Source organism: Canis lupus, chromosome 11 (genome assembly GCF_048164855.1).
Source record: "Canis lupus baileyi chromosome 11, mCanLup2.hap1, whole genome shotgun sequence".
Taxonomy (NCBI): domain Eukaryota; kingdom Metazoa; phylum Chordata; class Mammalia; order Carnivora; family Canidae; genus Canis; species Canis lupus.
Genome location: NC_132848.1, coordinates 8070801 through 8094679, shown reverse-complemented (window position 1 = coordinate 8094679; position 23879 = coordinate 8070801). Strand labels below are relative to the sequence as shown.

The window sequence follows — 23879 nt, the reverse complement described above, 5'->3', positions numbered from 1 at the left end:
GTTGTCATCCAGGATCGTGCAGATGTGGACATAGCAACTGTGTTCATATTGTTGGTAATACACAGGTCCAAGTTAATTTCATATGAAAGATACTCAGAAATATTAAATCCTGATTCATGGGGCTCCTGGGTGGCTCAGTGGGTTGTGTCCAACTCTTGGCTTTTGGCTCCAGTCATGATCTCGGGTTATGGGATTGAGCCCTAGGTTGGGCTCTGTGCTCAGTGTGGAGTCTGTTTGGGATTCTTTCCCTCCTTCTTATGCTCCCGTGTGCACTTTCTCTCTCTCTCTCTCTCTCTTTCTCTCAAATAAACAATCGTTAAAAAAAAATCACAATTCAACACTAAAATAAGTATTGCACATAAAAAGTCATAAAAACACAGGAACACGATGTAAATTTAGTATTAGTGAAGCAAATTTTTATTGGAGGAATAAGCATGGTTAGTTACCATTGTTTTGCAAATAACCAAGAGTTTTGGGGGACTTGAGACAGAAGAGAAGTAGCTGAAGCTGTGTTACAGAGTTACAGCAAAAGTATTGCCTTCTAGGTGATAAATTAGGCAATTTGAGAATAGGAGAAATCAGTAATCCCATCCTTCAACTAGAGGAAAGGTATTTCAAAGCAATAAGCGCCTGCTGTGTCCAATTCATAAGTTGTACAGGACTGTTGTTGAGGCGTAGGACACCAATTAATCAAACTTTCTGCCAACCTAGAACTGTAACTGCTTATTTTCTGGTGACTTGTGATTTGGGGGAAAATTGAGTTTAGACAGGTAGGAAGTGATGATAGAACTCAAGCATTCTTGAAAAGGCTCTGAGATTTTTCTGGGATGTTAAAAGTGCTGAAGAGATCAAGCATGGGCTATGAAAAACAGTTATTGCTGTGATATTTCCCACAATTGCCAATGGCTGGAAGTTGCGACTATAACTTAATCATAAGCTGTGAAACAATTCCCAAGGAAGAGTTCTCTAGAGACATTAGAACCTTCTTTTGTGACACCTGGTAAGAACGAAAAGTACCAGCCTTAAATCAGGCATATTGAATGTCTGGCTGCCGAAAGGATGTCTCAGAGACAACAGTAGAGTATCAGATGGAAAAAATATGGACATCAACTGAGTTAAAGTGACCCAAAAAGTCAAAGTTGGCCTGTGAACATGTGTTAGGAATAGCTTAACCAGTATATTTTCTTTTTTTTTTTTAAATATAGGTGTATGAGAGAGAGAAGAGAAATATAATTATCTAAAAGCTTTTGCAATAATTATAGTTCTAAGTGACAAGAAAGCATTCTGTTTTAGTTTACTTGGTGGCATTTTTTTTCTTAGTGTGCAAACAGATGGCACATTGCATCTTAGGCCCCATAGATATGTGCTGGGCACTGCGCCTAAAGTTGCTGCTTTCATGGAGTTTCCAGTTTAGGTGTTCAACATGCATTTCAAAATGCACTCTCTCAGAGTGTATAATAAGAACAGATTAAGCACTTACATCCCTTCTATGAAAAAGTAAGCTCCGAATTCCAAACAGCTAAGTCTTTAAGAAATTGTTAGGTTTATCTTGCCTTTTCATACGTGTAGATCATCTATCCCCGGCTAATCAGTAAGTGCTGAGTATATTGTGTAGTTTCCATGAATAACTATTGAAAGATTTCAAGGTAAGGTGAAGCCTTACCTTGTTGGCTATTTACCTTTCAGGGACTGCTGAAAATTCATCCTCCTTGTTTTTATAACAATACCCGTAGGAGGTAAATGTCCAAGAAACTTGATATTTTTTTTTTAAAGCAAACTTTTATTGATTGATTTTATTCATGAGAGACCGAGAGAGGAGAAGCAGCCTACCCGTGGGGACCCTGATGTGAGACTCGATCCCAGGACCACAACCTGAGCTAAAGGCAGACGCTCAACACTGAGCCACCCAGGAGCCCCGCAAACATTATTTTTAAGAGCAGTTTTCAGTTCACCACAAAACTGAGAGGAAGGTAGAGATTTCCCATGAACTCTCTGCCCCAACCATGCACAGCCTCCCCTATTCTTAACATCTCCCACCAGAGTGGGACATCTGTTATAACTGATGAACTTAACATGGCATTGTCACCCCGAAAGTCCGTAGTTTGTTGGTATTGTACATTCTGTGAGTTTTGACAAGTGTATCATGTATTCACCATTAAAGTATCCTACAGAATAGTTTCGCTACCCCAAAAACCCTCTGTGTTCCACCAATTCATCCCTCCCCCAACCCGTGGCGACCACTGATCTTACTGTCTTTCTTCATAGTTTTGCCTTTTCTTAATGTCATATAGTTGGACTGACCCAAAGATACTCAGGTCGGCTGCTTTTACTTAATAATAAGTGTTTAAGTTCCTCTATATCGTTTCACAGTTTGAGAGCTCATTTCTTTATAGCACTGAGTAATACTCCATCATTATGTATGTGCCACCATTAACTCCTCACTACACAAGAACATGGTAGTTGCTTCTGTGTTTTGGCACTTACAGATAAATCCACCGCAAGCATCATGTGCAGGTTTCTGGTTGCGCCTAAGTTCTCAACTACACTGGGTACCAAGGATTGTGATTATTGGATCATATGATAAGAGTATGTTTAGTTTTGTAACTAGATACCCAACTGGCTACCAAAGTGGTTGTACCATTTTGCATTTCCACCAGCAATGAGTAGAGTTCCTGTTGCTTTCCAGCCTCACCAGTGTTCGGTGTTGTCAGTGTTCTGGATTTTGGCCATTCCAGTAAGCGCTTACTGGTATCTTCATTGTTTTAATTTCCATTTCCCTGATGACACATGATGGGGAACAGTTTTTCTTATGCTTACTTGCCATCTGTTTATCTTCTTTGGTGAGTTGTCTATTGTGGTCTTTGGCCCATTTTTAGAATCAGATTGTTTTTATTATATATATGAAAATAAATATTTAATACTATCTTTGTTAGGGAGTTTTAAGTGTTCCTTGTATATTTTGAATGATAGATGTCTCTACAGATACATCTTTTGCAGATATTTTTTCCCATTCTGTGGCTTGTCTTCTCATTGACTTGACTATGTCTTTTGCAGAGCAAAAATTTTAAATTTTAATAAAGTCCAGCTTACCAATTCTTTCATGGATCATGACTTTGGGTTTATATCTAAGAAGTCATCACCAAACTCAATGTCATCTACATTTTTTTCCTCTGTTACTTCTAGGAGTTTTATAGTTTTGTATTTTACATTTAGGTCTGTGATCCATTTTGAGTTAATTTTTGTGTAGGATGTAAGCTCTGGCTCTAGATTCATTTTTTGCAGGGAGATGTGAAGTTGTTCTAGCACCATTTGTTGAAAAGACCATTTTTGTTCCATTGTGTCACCTTTGTTCCTTTGTCAAAAATCAGTTGATTATGTCGGTCTACATCTGTCTGCCTATTCTGTTCCATTGATCTACTTTTTGTTCTTTCTCCAATACCACGTTATCTTGACTGTTGTAGCTTTTTAGTAGGTCTTGAAGTTGGATGGTGTCAGTCTTGCAACTTTGTTCTTCTACTTCAATATTATGTTGGCTGCTCTGGGTCTTTTGCATGAACTTTAGAATCAGTTTGGCTGATGCTGATAAAATAACTTGCTAGGATTTGGATTGAGATTGCATTGAATCTATAGATCAAGTCAGGAAGAATTTATATCTTGACAACAATGAGTCTTCAATATTGAGAACATTGTGATCTTGAAATTTTGAAATTCTAGCTCCGGAATGGATGTAGGTTAAGACTGTATATGGCCAGGCATACACCTGTCAGCAGTTGGCACCATCGTTCTAAAGAGGCGTTGCTAGAGCTTCTGGGCAGTTTAGTTTGAAAACCATGGGCATAGGTTAGTCCAAACCCTCTTTCATATCATATTCAACCTCCTGAAATTCTGCATTAGCATTTAAGCATATGGGCTCTGGAATCTTTTTGTGGGTTTCTAATCCTGGCTGTATCCACTTGCATCGCTTGTAAGATTTTAGGTAAGTAATGTTTTAGTTGTGAAGTGGCATTAATTGTGGGAATTAAATGAAATAATAAGTGCCTCAAAAATTGTGAGTCCTGATTCTACTTATATTTCATTCTCTTCTCTCTCTACCCTTCTTTGGATTCCCTCTAGCTTGCCTTTGAAACTGCTTTTCATAACCTCCCTGTTGACTTCCATGTTGCGAAAACAGCAGTCCCTACATGACTGGCTTAACAGTACGTGGCTCAGTGGCTTACTCCCTCCTTGAAACCTTCTGTTCTTGTGTTGGCTTCTCCAGTAATATCCTCCTAATTTTCTTCTCCCTCACTGAGATGTTGCTTCAAAAATTTTCTTTGCTGGCTCTTCCTCTTTTGATCAACCAGAGCTGGGTTCTAGGTTCTAGTCCTTCTACTCCATTGTCTCTAGATGCCGTTCATATGAATGTTGTGAACGTTGGCTGATGACTGCCAACTCTCTCCAGGCCGGAGCCCCAGATCCTTAAAGAAACAACCTCTTGACAACCACTGGCTTCCTCCTCATGGGTAGAACTCTTGGTTTCAGTGCCTTTGTTCCCTTTTTCCTAAACCCTGTCCCTCCTTCCATTTTATAAATATCAGTAAATGGCACGCCATTTGCCTGGGTAATCAAGTCAAACACTGAGGCATTGCGCTCTATTCTTTCCCTCACCACTCTCCCCCTACTAGCACATTCTTTTGGCTCTACATCTATAATAAATCCCATCCTCATCCCCTTCTCTCCATCTTCACTGTGCTTGACTTCCTTCTTCTGGACTCCTAATAGAACTTCCTACTTGTTTTCCTGCAACTACTCAAACCACCTTTTCTTCATTCTGTTCTCAGATCATTACAAATGTTAATTAGATTGTGTCATCCCATCAGTGGCTTCCAGGCTTCCTGTATGGAGCCTGACCCGCCTTAGAGGCTGACTGGCTCCAGTCACACTGGTTTCTGAAGGGAGGGAAAATTTCTTCTCTACTGTCAGATCTTCTAGCTAGACTAGACTTGAATTTACACAAGACAGATGAATCTCAGATGGGAGATTAATTTCCTGCTTTCTGGGGAGACAGAGGAGGAAGGCCTGAGTGCCCTACTTGCATAGGTTGTCTCTTAAGTAACTTTTAGTTAAAATAATCAGTATACCGGGCACCTGGGTGGCTCAGTTGGTTAAATGTCTGCTTTTGGCTCAGGTCATGATCCCAGGGTTCTGGGATCGAGTCCCACATGGGGCTTTCCCCCCTGCTTGTGATCTCGTGATCTCTCTCTCTCTCCCCCCCCAAATTAATAAATAAAATCTTTAAAAAAATGAAATAATATACCAAAGTGACCCATCTTGGGCTTGCTTGCCTTGGGTCCCCACATCTCCTTTCTGTTTCTTGACTACACTAAACCTACTTCCGCTTCGGGATTCTCTGGTATCCCCTCTAGCCTGGAGCACTGTCCTCACCTTTGTGTTAAAAAACAAAATTCAACTGAGTACATTTTGAAGATCTTTTGGGATTTATTCAGTGATTCATGAATTGGCAGCCTCCTACCTGGCAGATAGAAAGGAGCCCCAAAGAGCTGTATAAAATGGAAGACTTTTATGGGTAGAAGGGGGCCAGACAAGGAAGTTACTGTCAAATAGTGAATTGTTGCAGGCAAGGCCACCTTCCTTCACAGAGGTGGCAGGGGTCCTGTCAAGCGGCTTACTTCACTTGTGCTGATCAGGTGATTTGAGATTGACTGGTTTAAGATTCCACTCTTCCACTCTTGGGAGAGGTTGTAACTTGGTTTGGTGGCATGCACATAGCACAAGTGACTTTATTTTTAACAATTCCCCACTTTTGATCAGATGCTCAGCTTCACTGAGAGAGGTGATAAAAATTTAAAGCATGGGCACCCCTCCCAGCTGTCATTCTGAAGCTCTCATGGTTTTTGGTGATCCTCTCTGGTATTCACAGGTCATGACTTGAGGTCCACTTTGGCTGTTTTCTTCATTCCTTTTCTGACTTTCCAGTGTTGGGGGACCATATACTTGGTAGTTAGTGGCTGTAAACATGCATTTAAAGCATTTGAGAGAGTACATGTGCAAGGGAGACTACTGTGACTGTTCTAAGCTGGATAATTCCCGTTGTCTGGAGTGCACTTTGGAGTCATGGTTCCCAAGACTCAAGCCAATAAAAATCATAGAAGCCAGAAAAAGATCTTGTTGAAGGAGTCCCCCTCCCCCACTTTTAAAAAAAATATTTACTCGAGAATGTGCGGTAGGGAGGGGCAGAGGGAGAGATAGAATCTCAAGCAGACTCCCCACTGAGTGCAGAGCCCTACTGGAGTCTTGATCCCATGAGATCTTGACCTGAGCCAAAACCACGAGTTGGACACTCAATCAACCAAGACACCAGGCACCCCAGGAGTCGCTTTCTTAAGCCAAGTGGCTTGTTCAGTGACCTTAGGTAAATAGCTGAGTTTCAACTTCTCCAAAAGTGTTAATCCAGGTACAGCAAGCGGTGTTGGCCACAGATATCCTTTGGCTAAAAGATAATCAGGGGCTATCCTTTTGTCAAGAACAACTTTGGCCAAAGAGGGTAAAGATTTTTGTTGAACGGTTACTGCTTTAGCATAGATTCTGCAGTATTTTCAAGAGTTGAGATGTTCCTGATAAAAGCCTCATTTGTACTCCTAACCAGAGAAGTAGGGAATCTACCAAAGGGAGCTGACTTTTGAATCATGAATATCTCCTGGTAATTCCCATTTTAGTCTGTGGCTTGGGACAACTAGAAAGGTAACAGCCACGGAAGCCAGTAAAATCTAGGAATTAGCAGACCACACAGGTAGTTTTATTCTCATTACCCTTGCATTATGTCCCTTTTTTTGTGTGAAATCTTGAGACAAGATTCTCTAGGTTAGGGGTTGGTAACCAGAGACAGGGAAACAGAACCTTAAGTAAGGCTAGGGAGCCTGATACAGTAGAGAGGGGGCTGAGCTTATTCCAGAGAAACTGAGACATTGAAAATCAGGGAGAAGTATGTCATGTGCCAAATCCGATAGAATCACCAGTATCAAGGTCAGGAACTGCCGAAACAGGGTTTGTTGTGGTTTTGACTTGAAGGAGCACATTGACATTTAGAAAGGGGAAGGTCAACCCACCAGTAGATTGGAGGTGAAAGGGACAGGAAGAGCAGACTGACTACCGGGAAGTGACTAGCTGAACCAGAAACAAGGAAGATGGACTCTACAGGGGCGCAGAGGCCTAAGTGGCAGGGGCGCCACTGAACTGGCCTAAGATTGAGAGACTCAGTACCGAGGCTGTATATAAGGACCATGGCTCGATATGGCAACTTCCTCATTTGAAGATTATAAAATCCCAAATACTCTGTGACAACTATTTTGAAAGATTTTTTATGATGAAATATTTGTGATGAGCTTTTGCTTTCCTTAATTTGTCACTAATGGTAAAATGTTTGGGGATGAACATTTAGAAATCTGGTGAATTAATTCTTGTCCCCTCCCCCCCCATTTTATTGACTGTTCTAGTAACATATTTTATTCTTTCATCTATTTTTAGATTTAAATTCAATTAATTAACATATAATATGGGGCCCATATAATACCCAGTGGGGCCCAAGGGTAGCTCATCCAGTTAAGCATCTATCTTCAGCTCAGTTCACAATCTCAGTCCTGGGATCGAGCCCTGCATTGGGTTCCCTGCTCAGCAGGGAGTCTGCTTCTCCCTCTGCCCTTCCCCCCTGCTCATGTTCTCTCTCTCTTTCTCTTTCAAATATATAAAATCTCAAATAAAAAAATAATGTATTATTAGTTTCAGAGGTAGAGGCCAGTGATTCATCAGTCTTACATAATACCCAGTGCTCATTGTATCACGTGTCCTCCTTAATGTCCATCACCCAGTCACCCTGTCTTGCTGCCCCTACACCTGGTCCAGCAACTCAGTTTCCTATAATTGTCTCTTATGGTTTGTCATGCTCTGATCTCATCTTGTTTCATTTTTTTCCTCTCTTCCCTTATGATCCTTTATTTTGTTTCATAAATTCCACATATGAGTGAGATATGATAATTGTCTTTCTCTGATTGACTTATTTCACTTAGCATAATACTCTCCAGTTCCAACCACATCATTGCAAATGGCAAGATTTCAGGTTTTTTTGATGGCTGAATAATATTCCTGTGTGTGTGTGTGTGTGTGTGTGTGTGTCTATCTCACATCATCTTTAACCATTCATCTGTCAATGGACATCTGAGTTCTTTCCATAGTTTTTCTATTGTGGACATTGCTGCTATAAACATTGGGGTGCAGGTGCCCCTTCAGATTGCTACATTTGTATCTTTGAGGTAAACACCTGATAGTGCAATTGCTGGGTCATAGGGTAGCTCTATTTTCAACTTTTTCAGGAAATTCCATACTGTTTTACAAACTGGCTGTACTTTCCACCAACAGTATTAGAGGATTCTCGTTTCTCCACATCCTCAACCACCATCTGTCATTTCCTGACTTGTTCATTTTAGCCAATTCTTACTGGTGTGAGGTGGTATCTCGTGGTTTTGATTTGTATTTCCCCAATGCTGGGTGATGCATTTTTTCATGTGTCTTTTGGCCACTTGTATGTCTTTGGAGAAATGTCTGTTCATGTCTTTTGCCCATTCTTGATGGGATTGGGTGTTGAGTATGACAAGTTCTCTTTTTTTAAGATTTTATTTATTCATTAGAGAGAGACACAGAGAGGCAGAGACACAGGCAGAGAGAGAAGCAGGCTCCCTGCAGACAGCCCGATGTGGGACTCGATCCTGGGACTCCAGGATCACAATCTAAGCTGAAGGCAGATGCTCAACCACTGAGCCACCCAAGTGTCCTGAGTTTGATAAGTTCTTTATAGATTTTTGGATACTAACCCTTTATCTGATGTGTCACTAGCAAATATCCTCTCCCATTCCGTTGGTTGTCTTTTGGTTTTGTCGAGTGTTTCCTTTGCTGTGCAAAAGCTTTTTTATCTTGATGAAGTCCCAGTAGTTCATTTTTGTCTTTGTTTCCCTTGCCTTTGGAGATGTGTCTAGTAAGAAATTGCTGTGGCCGAGATCATAGAGGTTGTTGACTGTTTTCTTCTCTAGGATTTTGATGGCTTCCTGTCTTACATTTAGGTCTTTTATCCATTTTAAGTCTATTTTTTTGTGTAAGATGTAAGGGAATGGTCTAGTTTCATTCTTCTGCATCTTGCTGTCCAATTTTCCCAATAGTATTTGTTGAAGAGACTTTTATCCAGTGGATATTCTTTCCCGCTTTGTTGAAGATTAGTTGACCATAGAGTAGAGGATCGATTTCTGGGTTCTCTTTTATGTTCCATTGATGTGTGTGTCTGTTTTTGTGCCAGAGCCATACTGTCTTGATGATTACAGCTTCATAATAGAGTTTGAAGTCTGGAATTGTGATGCCACCAGTTTTGGTTTTCTTTTCCACATTCCTCTGGCTATTCAGAGACTTTTCTGGTTCCATACAAATTTTAGGATTATTTGTTTTGGCTCTGTGAAAAAAGTTGATGTATTTTGATAGGGATTGCCTTAAATGTCTGGATTGCTCTAGGTAGCATGGACATTTTAACAATATTTTTTTTCCAATCCATGAGTATGGAATATATTTCCATTTCTTTGTGTCTTCCTCAATTTTTCATGAGTGTTCTATAGTTTTCTGAGAACAGATCTTTGCCTCTTTGGTTAGGTTTATTCATGGGTATCTTACGGGTTTTGGTGCAATGGTAAATGGGAACAACTCCTTAATTTCTCTTTCTTCTGTTTCATTGTTAGTGTATAGAAAGGAAATTGATTTCTGTGCATTGATTTTTATAGCCTGCCTCTTTGCTGAATTCCTTTGCAATTTTGGGGTGGAGTCTCTTGGGTTTTCCACATGCAGTATCATGTCATCTGCAAAGACTGAGACTTTGACTTTGCTGATTTGGATGCCTTTTATTTCTTTTTGTTGTCTGATTGCTGAGGCTAGACTTCTAGTACTATTTTGAGCAGCAGTGGTGATAGTGCACATCCCTGTTGTGTTTCTGACCTTAGAGGAAAGCTCTCAGTTTTTCCCTTTGAGAATGATATTTGCTGTGGGCTTTTTGTAGATGGCTTTTATATCAAGGTATGTTCCCTCCATCCCTTCCATCTTCACAGTGAAGAGTATTAAGAAAGGAAGTTGTCCTTTGTCAGATGCTTTTTCTGTATCTATTGAGAGGATCATATGTTTCTTATACTTTCTTTTATTAATGTGGTATATATCACATTGATTCGCAGATGTTGAACTACACTTGGAGCCCAGGTATAAATCCCACTTGGTCATGGTGAATAATCCCTTTAATGTACTGTTGGCTTCTATTGGCCAGGATCTTGGTGAGAATTTTGGTATCCATATTCATCAGGAATATTGGTCTGTAATTCTCCTTTTCGGTGGGGTTTTTGTCTGGTTTTGGGATCAAGGTAATGCTGGCCTCATAGAGTTTGGCAGTTTTCCTTCCATTTTTTGTTCTGAAACAGCTTCAGAAGAATAGGTATTAATTTCTCTTTAAATGTTTGGTAGACTTCCCCTGGGAAGCCATCTGGCTATGGACTCTTGTTTGTTGAGAGCTTTTTGATTACTGCTTCAATTTCCTTGTTGATTATGGGTCTGTTCAGGTTTTCTATTTCTTTTTATTCCAGGTTTGGTAGTTTATATGTCTCTAAGAATGCATCCATTTCTTCCAGATTGCCCAATTTGTTGGCAAAAAATGGTGCATAACATGTTCTTATAATTAGATTTCTTCCATGTTGGTTGTGATCCCTCCTCTTTCATTCATGATTTTATTTATTTGGGTCCTTTCTCTTTTCTTTTTGATAAGTCTGTCCAGGGGTTTATCGATCTTATTCTTTCAAAGAACCAGTTTTTGTTTCATTGATCTGTTCTTTTTCTTTCTATTTCATTAATTTCTGTTCCAATCTTTGTTAGTTCTCCTCTTCTGCTGGGTTTAGGTTTTTCTTTGCTGTTCTTTCTCCAGCTTCTTTAGGTGTAAGGTTAGATTGTGTATATCTGAGACCTTGTTTCTTGAGAAAGGCCTTGGGACCGCCTTTGATGCATCCCAAAGGTTTTGAACAACTGTGTTTTCATTTTATTTTTTCCACAAATTTTTAAAATTCTGCTTTAATTTCCTGATTCACCTAATCATTCTCTAGTAGGATGCTCTTTAGCCTCTATGCATTTGAGTTCTTTCCAAATTTCCTCTTGTGATTGAGTTCCAGTTTCAAAGCATTTTGGTCTGAAAATACACAAGGAATGATCTCAGTCTTTTGGTACTGCCTGAGACCTGATTTGTGACCCAGTATGTGATTTATTCTGAAGAATGTTTCATGTGCAGTTGAGAAGAATATGGATTCTATTGCTTTAGGATGGAATGCTCTGAATATATCTGTTAAATCCATCTGGCCCAGTGTGTCATTTCAAAAGCTTCATTTCCCTGTTGATCTTCTGCTTAGATGATCTGTCCATTGCAGTGAGAGGGGTGTTAAAGTCCCCAACTATAATTGTATTATTATCTATGTGTTTAAAAATTTTTTTTTAAAGATTTTATTTATTTATTCATGAGAGACACAGGCAGAGGGAGAAGCAGGCTCCATGCAGGGAGCCCGACGTGGGACTCGATTCTAGGTCTCCAGGATCATGCCCTGGGCTAAAGGCAGGTGCTAAACCGCTGAGCCACCCAGGGATCCCATGTGTCTCGTTTTAAGTTGTTTGTAACAGTGTGTCACTTTGTGGTCATCTGTTGGTTATGTAGGAATAGGAAACAAATATAGCACCACACTGTTAAGTATTGGCTTCCTTTGGATTTCGCCTTTTTTCCACTGATGTCCTTTTTCTGTTCCAGGATCCAGCCAGAACTTGTGATATCTGAATGCTTTCATTCCTAATGAGTCAACATGATGAAGTTATACCTGATAGTTCATGATAAGCAGTCAGCTTGTGCAAATCAGATGTCTGTAAGGGAATTCATTTCACTAATTTGGGGGAAGGGGTGTCATCTGAATGTTTGAGTTCAAGATTTATTTATTTATTTTTTTTTTTTTTAAGATTTTATTTATTCTTTTGAGATAGAGCATGGGTGGGGGAGCAGAGGGAGAGGAAGAAGCTGGCTCCTGCTCAGCAGAGCTTAAATCCAGGACCCCAGGATCATGAGCTGAGACAAAGGCAGACACTTAACTGACTGAGCCACCCAGGTGCCCCCCACCTCCTTCTTTTTAAAGGAGTTCAAGTTTGTCATGTTAACACTGTGTTTGGCTTGAGCCGCTCTAGGGCTCGGTGTTGGTTAGTTTGTCTGTGTTAGGTCCCATCTCTGTCTCAGGAGCCTCCACAGCTGAGATGTCGTGTATGCACAGAGGCTGCAGTAGGATACTGAGAATCTACAAAATGGCCTTAGACCTTGTTTTCCTTTTACCTCTTCTATCTGCACAAGATGCAGCTGTTGAGAAGGGTGCAGTGATGTGAAGAAATGCCTCCTATCTGGTCTAATTCTTGACCTGTAAATTGTTGATCTGAGGGCTGGCGAGATACTTTAAAATGCTCAAACTGCCATATAATCATGCCTGTGACCCCATACCCGGGGCATTCATTTCACAGATGACAGGGTCTACACTGTTAGGTCAAAGATGTACAAGGGGTTTTGTTGTTGCCACGATTGGAATTGAGGCCTTCTCATTCCTAGTACATTCTCACTGTCAGCAACGTAGTCTTTTCAAACATGGTTTGTTGTCCTGCTCATGTCCCAGATCAGGGGCGGGGCTTAGGTGCTGTTCCCGTGGAATTTGCCCAAGAAATGCCCAAGTTGTGCCCTGCCAATCCTCCATGCCCCACTGTGAGGCTCTGGGGAGCCTTTCCACAACAGGGATCAGAGCGCCACCTTATTGGAAGCTTCACAAGCATCTAGCACCCCCATGTTGAGTCAGGGTAAAGGCTGCTACTTCCAGTTCAAAAGTTGGGACAAGCCTAGGTGGGTGTGACTGTGGGAGAGCCCTCAAGTGGATCCATTTACCCAGCCTCGTGGAACCAGAGGTATTGAGATGGGGACAGCATTGGTTCAGTTGGGAGGCATGAGGTCCTGCTTCATAGGACTCATTGATCCCATGACTGGTAATGGTGGCCCGGCTTGTCATGTGTTTGGAGGGAACACAATAGCAGGGTCTCCTCCTCCTTGGCTTGTCTGGGAGGGGAGTTGGAAGTAGGCAGAGGTGAGCCTGATGGATGAAGAGACGTGAATAGTAGAAGTTCCTTTTCTTTTGTGCTACCAGGCTGAGGGCTAAGGGTTGGATGTTAAAAACAGTTCCCAACTTCAAGGTGGGTAAGTTTTAGTGAGGTCACTCATAGAAATAAATATAATAGAGATTTTTTTTTGAGATTTTTATTTATTTATTCATGACAGAGAGAGAGGCAGAGACACAGGCAGAGGGAGAAGCAGGCTCCATGCAGGGAGTCTGATGTGGGTCTCGATCCTGGGACTCCAGGATCACGCCCTGGGCAAAAGGCAGGCCCCAACACTGAGCTACCCAGGGATCCCCCAATACAGAGATTTTTTGATGAGGGATTAAGTGAAGAATCCCACAGAGGAGACATTCAGGCTGTTTCAGAGGGTAAATAGGTATTTGCCAAGCAGATGGAGCTGGAGAATGTCAGGGTAGGGGTGGAGGGTGGGCATGCCAAGCTGTAGAAGTCCCATGTGCAAAGGCCCTGAGGTGTGACACTGCACAGGGGGGTGGGAGGGTTGGGATGTGTGAGGAAGAGTTCAGGAAATTGTCCAGGGTTTCTGAAGAACTTTTTGTAAAAGTTTAAGCTATCTGTACACCCAACATGGGGCTTGAACTCACAACCCTGAGATCAAGAGCTGCGTGCAGTACTGAGCCAGCCGAGTGCCCCTATTTCTGAAGAACTTTTAAATAGAAGTGACACCAAACTTGTATTTCTAAAGTCAGACTTTTTTCCTATTATAAAAATAACTCGAGCCAGAAAAAAACCGTAAAGAAGAATTATTTGCTTTCAGTTTGGGTTTGCTTGTCCTCTTGGCTCCGATACTACCCTGCAGTGCCTTGGGGCCAGGCATTGGTTGCCTCACCCAGCTCTGGCACCTGTTCTGCCTCTCACCACACAAGACTGGCAGTGCGCTGTTAATTAATCTAGATGGAAAGCCCTCCTAAAGTGGCAAGAACCAGGACTGTCCGATTTACTCCAAATTATAGCAGGGCACCCGGCACCTAGTAGGTCTGAAATGAAATGTAGAGTTTTAAGATGCAGAGATAACTGCTGTAGACAGCTTCCCTCATTGTGTATATTGAGCATTTTCTAGTATTTGATCCATTTTGTTTCTTTTTGAGAAATGTTATTTGTCAGATACTTGTCTCATAGGATGTCATGTTTATTTGCATTTTTAGAACTATAACTGTGGTCATCTAGAACCGTGCTATCAAATACAGTGGCTACTAGCCACAGGTAGCTATTTATACTTAAATGTAAATTAACTAAAATTAAAATGTCATGTGATTTTGCTCACATCCGGAATTTAAGAAACAAAACTAACTGGCAAAGAGAAGACGAAAAGAGACAAGCCAAGAAACAAACTTGTAACTGTTGAGAATAAACTGATGATTACCAGAGTGGGGAGGTGGGTGGGAGATGGATGAGCTATGTGATGAGAAGTAAGGAGGGCACGTGTTGTGATGAGCACTGGGTGTTGTGTGGAATTGTTGAATCACTGTAATGTAAGCCTGAAACTAATATTACACTCTGTGTTAACTGGAATTTATTTTTTTAAAGATTTTATTTATTCATGAGAGACTGTCAGAGACCTAGGCAGAGAGAGAAGCAGGCTCCATGCAGGGAACCCAACGTGGGACTCGATCCCAGGATCACACCCTGGGCCAAAAGAAGATGCTCAATTGCTGAGCCACCCAGGCATCCCTAAGTTAACTGGAATTTAAGTAAAAACTTAAAAAAGTAACACATGAAATAAAATGTCAGTACCCCAGGCTCACTAGCTATATTTCGGCTCATACCCAAATACGACTAGTGGCTATTGCATTGGACAGTGCAAGTCTAGAATATTTCCGTCACCTCCAGTTTCTTTTGGGCAGAGCTGTGCTGGAGGGTGGATTGGCTGGGAGAGAAACTGGAGGCAGGTAGACCAGTTAGGTGGTCTTCACATTTTGCCAGGCAAGAGATGAACAGCTTGAACCAGGTGGTGACAGCGTCCAAGGAGAAGGGAGGACTGAATCAGAGAACTGTGGAGGAGATAGAATGACCTTGGTTCAGGGTAAGGTGAGAGGGCAGGAAGAGGACACCTTGATGATCAGAGTTCCACTAGAGCAGCAGATGGAGCCGGTAGGAAGGAGGTAGGTGTCTACATACGTAGGGAGGGACTTCATGTAAGGGATTGGCTTATGCACCTGAGGGCTGGCGAGGCAAGCTAGGGTCCCGGTAGGTGCCATCCTGCCGCCTCTTTCCCCCCACTTCTCCTCTCTCCTCTCTCCTCTTCACCCTGCACTCCCCTGCCCCCCAATGTCTTCTCTCCTTCCCTCTTGCTCCTCCTCTCCTCTTTCCCTCCTTCCCTCTCCTAACTTTCTGCCCTCCTACCTTTCCTTTCCTCTTTTTCCTCTCTGTGCCTTTCACTGATTAAGTCAGCTCCCTCAGGATAACCTCCTTTAAAGTCAGCTGATGAGGGACTTTAATTACTTCTGCAAAATCCCTTCACAGCAGCAGTAAACTAGCATTGGAGGGGCACCTGGGTGGCTCAGTTGGTTTGAATGCCTGACTCTTGATTTCTGCTCAGGAAATGATCTCAGGATCCTGTGATCAAGCCCTGCCCCGCCCCCAGGCTCCATGCTTGAGATTCTCTCTCTGCCCCCTCTCCCCACTCATGGACTCATGTGCACTCTCTTTATCAAATCTTAAAAAAAAAAAATTAGCATTGGAATCGTTTGGGGGGAGGGTATATATGTCCTAGAAGCTGTGTGCCCCCTCAATCCTCCAGCCCTCAGGAGAGACTCTGCCTTGTAGCCCACCTGACCCAGGAACATACTAGAAAGGAAATTCTGGGGAATATGGTTTACCCAGTTTCCCAACCCAGGCAACTGGGTGAAGCCTTGTGTTAGATTAACTAAGATCAGGATTGTAAGGGGAAGATTGAGGTGGAGAATAGCTGATGAATTCAGCTGTGGCCTGCTGGGGTTGTGAAATGCTTGTGGATCATCTGTTCTCATAAATCTGGGTCCAGGAATTTAAGAGCGCTCTGGGCTGGAGACGCAGATGGTGGAGCCTCAACCAGGCATGGTAGTTAGAACCGAGGGACTGCACTACCCGGGTGGGGACAGCAGGAAGAGTGCCTGGAACAGGGAATGTTTGCACCCAGAGGGGCGGGGGTGGGGTGGGGAGTGGAGCCAAGACAGAGGCTGAGCTGGAAACGGTCCAGGGTGAAGCTGAGTAAGGACGAGTGAAAGGGCCTAGTGGGCAGAAGCCTGCAGAGTGGTGCAGTGTTCCCTTCCGTCCCCTGGTGGAGATCCCATGAGGCTGACTTTACAGCTGATCCAGGATCTGAGGAGGAGGAGAAAGAGGAGGAGGACCTGGCAGCAAGGGAACTGGGAGTGCTAATGTCAGAGGGTGCCCCCTGGAGTGCACCAAGCCTGCCTTTTCTGTGCTGCTTCCAGGTGAGAGATTGCAAACTCACATGCCCACCGGGCTCTGGCAGAGAGGAGAAGCCCCTAATCCAAACGTGGGCCTCAGGAGGCTTCACAGAAAAAAGAACACAAGTCGAGATCTCCCAGATGGTAGGAATTAGCCAAATGAAAAGTGGACCTGATACCCTGCCTCCCCAGTCATCCTGGTCATACCTGATGTTTACAAATTCTTTAAAAAACAAACAAACACCTTAGTGTTTTACAGCTAGTCTGCTCCCTACTGGGAGGATGTCTCTTTTGTACTTAATCTTTTGTACTTAATCTAAATTCTATCAGATATGTGTGTATCTGTGTATAATTTCGTATGTGTAAAATTGTTCCATTTTAACCTCTTTTTCCTCTCCTTTTATCAATGAGGATGCTTAAGTAAGATTGATTTTATTCTCTAAGGGTCTTTTCACATAAGCTTTGCATATTAAAGACCTGCAGTAAAAAAAAGCTTTACAGACCCCTACGCAGACGTGGACATCAGGCCTCTAGTGCAGATGCTCTCCACCCTGGCTGCCCTTTGAGGTGTTGCTCAGAAATTTGTCCTCACTGTCCTTTGAGGTGTTGCTCAGAAATTTGCAAGATGGGATCACACCCGCCAGGGAGTCTAATCTAATCGATCTGCAAAGAAGCCTGGCCATCAATACCATTTTTAAGGACCACAGAATATGGTAGGGTGCAACCAGGATTGAACCCCCAATTTAATCATAGCATTTATATGTTTTTTTTTTAATTTTTATTTATTTATGATAGTCACAGAGAGAGAGAGAGAGGCAGAGACACAGGCAGAGGGAGAAGCAGGCTCCATGCACCGGGAGCCAGATGTGGGATTCGATCCCGGGTCTCCAGGATCGCGCCCTGGGCCAAAGGCAGGCGCCAAACCGCTGCGCCACCCAGGGATCCCCATTTATATGTATTTTATGTAGAAGGCGAGAAGACCCTTCACAGCCTACTGAGGAAGATAGGGCAGGACACAGTGAAAGAAGTACTTCCTAGGTAGTGAGACACTAGTCCATTTTCCTTCCCTGCCCCGCCAGGAGGGCAAGAGGTTAGTACAAGTGAACTAGATCAAACCTATATATTGCGGTCTGACTTGTGTACTAAAGGTCTGCGTCCATCAGAGCAGAACCAACTTGCCGTCGCAGGTGACGGGAATCAGAAAATAGTCTTATCACAGATACCTTTAAAGTGATGGTTTCCAGTTTTTTATTTTATTCTAAGCAGCAGGAACATTATTTCAAAACAAGTCTTTCTTGAAACTCCACCCTCTGCCCTCCAGCCACCACCCTTCCCTGAGACCCTTAGGAACACGAAGCTTCCTTAAAACCTAGTTTAAAAACCAAAGCATCAAATGTTACAGCTACTTCTGTCTTGAGTACAAGCTAAACTAAGCAAAAATAGCATCAAATTGAAACCAGCTGTTCCATAACGAGCATCTAACCGTGGTCTATTATTTCCTTTCGAGGTTTCCCCTGTGCTAGAGCCCTGAGTAGAGTATCTTTCCATCTCAACAGTGTGTGACACCCTGATGGGCTAGAGGAGGGGAGGAAGAGCATTTTCCTCCTTTCAGCATAGTGTTTTAAAAAAGGAAATAGCTACTGGGAAGTAAATAAAATTTAGTTTTTGATCTTGAAAATGAATCCATCAGACATACTCCTTCCTTCCTCACCTTTTGAAATGTCTGAGCTAGTGTCCCTGCAAAGACAAAATAATAAACATGTCGTCTTAACCAGGAACTTAATGCCTAATAGACCATTAACCATTCCTGTGTGTTCGGTGTGTTCTGTGCAGTTTCACCCTACAGGGATGTGGGTGTGAATCGTTCCTTCCGCTTTGGTGGCTGTAACAGGTACAGGAGCAGATAGAGGGTTTTAAGGTCATGGGTCTGGGACTGGACCTCTGCTGGGTCGCTTATTAGCAATGTAACCTTGAGCAAATTCTTAATAAAGACACTTGCTTCGTCTCAAAATGGAAATAATCATATATATCTCATGGGTGATTGGGAAAGATGAGGGGGACAGTCCATGTAGACATTAGCAAAACGCCTGGTGCATGGGAAGCTCAACTGATAGTAGTTACTGTTACTCTACAGTACCTGGGAACAAAATGCTTTCTGTCCTAGGAGCTTAAATTTAGGGGAGCTGAGCAGCTGGAAATTATTCATTCATGCAGACTTTATTGATAGCCTGCTCTAGTGCAAGTTCTTGTCGAGGAACTGGAAATGCGAGAGACGGAATGATAGCATTGCCAAAGAAGCCTTCGTTCTACCGGAATGGATGCCCAGGGAGAGTGAAAGAGGGTGGGGTGCGTTAGCATGGGGGAGGGAGCTTGTGAACCGAGCCCCTCAACAGGGTGTTGGGAAAGAGGCAGGAAAGACATTTCAGACTGTCAGGTGTGTCCAAGGCTAACAAGTGGTCAGAGTTCATGAAAGGAAAAATCTAAGAACACATCGGTAGTGTGAGGGATGAGGTTGGTGAAGCAGCTTGGGCAGTCGTAGAAGCTGAGCTGAGAACTCTGCTGACAGCGTTGGCTGCCCCAGAGGTGAGGGGGGCAGCCTAGTCCCCACTGCATGAGGATGTGCTGATAGGACTTCCAGTCTGTGTTCCATCCAGGAAGCCCGCTTCATCTGCGGACACAACAGCCATAAGAACAGCCCATAATAGCAGGCTGCTCACACAGTGTGTTAAGTCCGGGGAGGAAGACACTGCCAAGATTTAAAAAGACTTGGCCAAGAATACGCCTCCAGAATGATTCTCTCAGACTGAGCATAAACTATATTTCTAATCAGAGCAAAATATATACGTAGTTGAGGTCAGGGAACACCATTCGCCTGTTTCTAAGAGACTGCAAGAAATAAGCTGGGCAACAGCATGTTTGGAGGAGCAAAAAGAATTGAAACTTTTCCTCAGGACGGGCATGAGGGTTGACTCAAGCTTGTCCAGATCCTATGCTGAAGGCAGCTGTAGCATGTGCTAAAGAAATGGTAGGTGACGGTTGCATCATGGGACTTGATGACTGTAGGCAACTGGGGACTAGTCCTGAAACTTACACAACAGAGCATCCGATTCTGATCAGGGTTTTCTATATTATTCCTGTCAAGCGGCAACCCCCCACCCCCACCCCACACACGCACAAACCCTGTGAACCCTCAATGACCGTGAACTCTGATTTGAAGGCAATCTTGTTTCACCCTTGGATAGCTGGCTTCTGTTCTTGGAACTAGCTCTACCTTGTGAAGACCTACAGGTGAAGGCTACATGCACCTGTCTCATAGCATATTGTTCCAAGACAGCTGTCTTGCCTACTCACGTTGTCTTTTTCCTGAGTTAATTCTCCTGGAACGTAGTTTTAGGTCATTTTACCCTCTTGATCACTTAACACTGTATATTTTTTTGTACTCCTTTCATTGTTTTAGTTCAGGCTGCTGTAACAAAAACACCATAAAGTGGATGGCTTAAGGAACAAAAATGTATTTATCATAGTTCAGGAGGCCATGAAGTCCAAGATCAAGGCTCAAGCAGTTTGAGTGTTGTTGAAGTCCCACTTCCTGGTTCATAGAGGACTCTTTTCCTTCTCTCCCTGCAAGAAGAAAGGGATGTCTTTTATAAAGGCACTAAACCCATTCATGAGGCTTGAACTTCATGACCTAATCACTGCTCAAGGGCCCTGCCACCAAAATACCGTCACACTGAGAGGTTAGGATTTCAATATATGAATTTTGAGGGGACACAACCTACTCCTTAACAGCGGCAGAAAGCACTGAATGCATCATTCACCAAGTGGCCCTGTTTGCCTTGAGTAGAGCAAGATTGTGGATCAGCACCTTCGTCTTTCTAAATTGTGTCTCGGTCAGTGGAGCCCAAGGTGGAAGCATATTAAGGTTGCTTATTTGCTAAAACCTGCAGAGGTGGTTCTGTTGTTGTTGTTTGATTAAGTAGCATCTTCTAAGTTTCTACTCTCCTACTCTCCTACTCTCCTACTCTTTGCTTTTAACAACCCAAGTTCAGACCTTTTTTTATTCCCTGTGTTATTTCTCCAGCTTGTAAAGGTCACTGATTCCTGATTCAGGGAGATAGGAAATCTAACCCTCACCTCTACTTTTTCCCAATGTGATAAACTAGCCTGTGTGTTGCCGTTCAAGTCAGAGATCATGTCTGTCCGGCTCAGCGAAGAGGTCTCAGGCAGGACATGAGTCAGCCCCCGCCCCACCCCAAGGTGGGCGCTCCTTGGCATGCTTTGAACATGCTTATTATTCATTCTTCAAATTGTTCTGCCTCGATTTACAGTTAGTAAGAATATCATGGGTACCTTCTCAGGGACCTTAGTAAAGGCCAGTTTCCCTGATTTTTTTTTCCTTAACATTTCACCAACGTGGAATAGCAATAAACTTTTCCAACTTTTCAAAACTTTTTCAACTTTTTTGAAATAAAGGGTAAAACCATGCCAGGTGACTTGACCTCCTTTTGAACCAGCTAGCTGGGCTTTTACAATCTTTTTACAATCTTGGATTTTCATTCTCCCTTTTGAATACTCATTTGTTTTTGTTTTTTTGTTTTTTTTTTTATCATTTGTTTTCTATCTGAAGAAAATTTCCTTAAAAAAGCCAAGTTATAAGTTCTATGAACCCCAAACCCCAGAAAAAGCCCTTCCTTAATTTGCTGTATAAAAATATTTGTGGTATTTTAACAAAAGAGCCTGCCCCGAAAAGCCCAATTTTGTTGTCTATAAAATCCCTTTAATCTCCATTTCACTTTGACCTTTAGATTCCTGACTAAGCATGCCTGTCCATCCCTTCTAGTCTCCCTAAATGCTTATCCTCCAAGGTGCATAAGCAACCTTCCATAAAATCACTCACTTCTCATTCATGATTTTGGAGGGTTGTCTAATTAGGGCTTCTAGGCTTCATGAACAGTCTTCTCTTTTAGAATTTCCTGCTCTAGAGTCTTAGCTATGTTGTCTGAGAACTTCCAACCTTGTCTTTGCTCCTTCTTGGGTATATGGCCCAAAATGGCTGCCTCCAAGCAAGAAAAAATAAGATCTCTTCCAGGCTTGAATCTTATGTGTAGGTTAAATAAAAGAAAGTCTCGCAATGCTTGGGTGCTGCATCACCGTCCCCTGTCCTGAGGGCGGTGCCTGTAGAAACTTGGCTGTGACCAATAGGACTCTTATATTTTGCAAAAGACAGCTATCAGAATAGTTGAGACTTGGCTGTGAGCTTTTGTGATCCTCCCCTACTCCCACATATTCTCATCTCTGTGCTCATCATGCAGAAATCCAAGGGTGACTGTTCAAGTGTTATACAATTCGATATTGGGACTGAAAAATGGCAAGGCAGTTTATTTTTCATTCTCAAATTGACATAAAGCTCAGAAAGCTACAAAAATGTGTTTGTGCTATTCTTAACATAATGCCACCTTAATTTTCTTTGAAAGGAAAGGACATGCAAAAGCATGCCTGTGTGGATGAGAATATTTATCAGTTTTGGTCTTGGATTTTCCTAAATAGGGAATATAGTCTGACCTTAGAAAAATGGTTCTCAAGCAGTCTTGAGTCAGCTAGGTCCCAAGTGTTAGTAACATTTTAGAAAGGTTATTGCAGTGGTGTTGGAGGAGTGCCTTCCATATTGGGCTCAAAGTAATTTGGAGACAGCTGCCCCAGCCAGTAGAACTTGACCTTTCTCTTCACTTCAGGTTCTAGCCTTGCTTTTAAAATTTATTTGAGGTTAAGATGTTAAAGGTGTACCCATGGACTTTTAGAGCTCCAGTTCCCTGGTTCTTTGAGTTTGCCCAACCAGTCTTCATTCTCATTTCATGGTCCTTCCTCTCCATCTATGTTGCCACCACCCTGTACCAGCCACTATCTAGCCATGATCTAAGTGCTGTCCCCACTGTCTATTCTTGTGTCCCTCCAATTCACTTTGTAGACTGGATGGCAGCCAAAATAACCTTCTAAAAACACAAGTCAGAGCACAGCATCCCCTTATAGTCCTGTAGTGAGTGCCTCTTACATTTTGGATAAAAACCAAAATTCTTTACAGTCTGCAGTGAGCACATGATCTGCCTCTGGAATAGTCTCCCAGCGCATGGTCCATCTTCCAAGATATTCTTGGCCTCAGGGCCTTTGCACATGTTTTCCTCTGCCTGCTTGCCGCTGTAAGAACCACTCTTCTCCCTCCTTCCTCACCTGGCTGATTTCATACCTCAACTTAAATGTAACTTCCTCAGAGAAGTTTTCTCTGACATTCTTACCCAGGTTAGGACTCTTTGTTACCTTCTCTCATAGTTCTGGGTTATTTTCCTTCTGAGCAATTACAATTTGTAATTATTTGTTATTAAATCTGTGTCCTCATAAACTGAAGTTTATGGGACTAGAGACTACGTTTTTTGTTTTCCACTCTAGCCCCACAACCTTTTACACATCCTGATGTATACGGTGTACTTAAATATTTGTTGAGTGAATATGTAGATGAATAGATTCGCGCTATGTCCATTTTCTATCTTACCATCTATCTTTTAAAGGAGAAAGTGCTCTACCATTGAATCAATAAAAAGAAGTGGATTCTAGACCTTGTTCTGTCGTTTAGCAGCTTTGTCTAACCTCTCAAGCTCCCTCCATCCCAGTTGCCTTAGGTTTAAGTTGGGGATCATGACCTTGACCTACCTACATTGAGGGGATGTTGTAAAGATCAAATGAGTCACTTTGTAGCCTTAAGTTCTTGGGAACCCATGGTAGCGTACCTTTGTTCTTAATGCCATTGCCTTGTTAATGACTAGCAGAGGATAATGGGATCTGAGGGACCTGGAGCTGGGCCTACGCAAAAGCTTGGGAAATGAGCGGACGCCAGGCACAGAAAGTGTGAATGTGTGTGGTTGGGGATGTGCAGAGCTGCATGGGGACATCCAGCCAGGATCTGTGCTAACGCCTCCTGTGGCAGACACATGCCACGTAAGAAGGGTGCTAATGCTTAGTCTTCCCAATTTCCACACCATTTCCCCTGGGGATCCACATGCCATAGTGGAAAGACAACTGAATTCAGAGAGAGACATCTTGAAATAGAGTTCTAACCCTGACACCAACCAGGTCTGTTGTTTTAGAAACATACTGCAACCCTGTTTCATTGTTTCTTTACTATAAAATAGATTGGCAAGAAAAATATTAACTATTTTTATTTCTTAGATCATTTTGTTC

At 42.5% G+C, this 23879-nt stretch overlaps 1 protein-coding gene and 1 long non-coding RNA gene across 4 annotated transcripts in view; both read left to right on the top strand.

Moving 5' to 3' along the window:
- PPM1H (protein phosphatase, Mg2+/Mn2+ dependent 1H) overlaps positions 1-23879 on the top strand; it is a 253772-nt gene that overhangs the window by 35451 nt on the left and 194442 nt on the right. The gene's annotated exons all lie outside the window — the stretch shown is intronic.
- On the top strand, positions 6808-19567 carry LOC140642457 (uncharacterized). Its single transcript, XR_012038882.1, has 3 exons — positions 6808-7023; positions 11855-11966; positions 14788-19567. It is a non-coding gene; the product is annotated as an uncharacterized lncRNA (long non-coding RNA).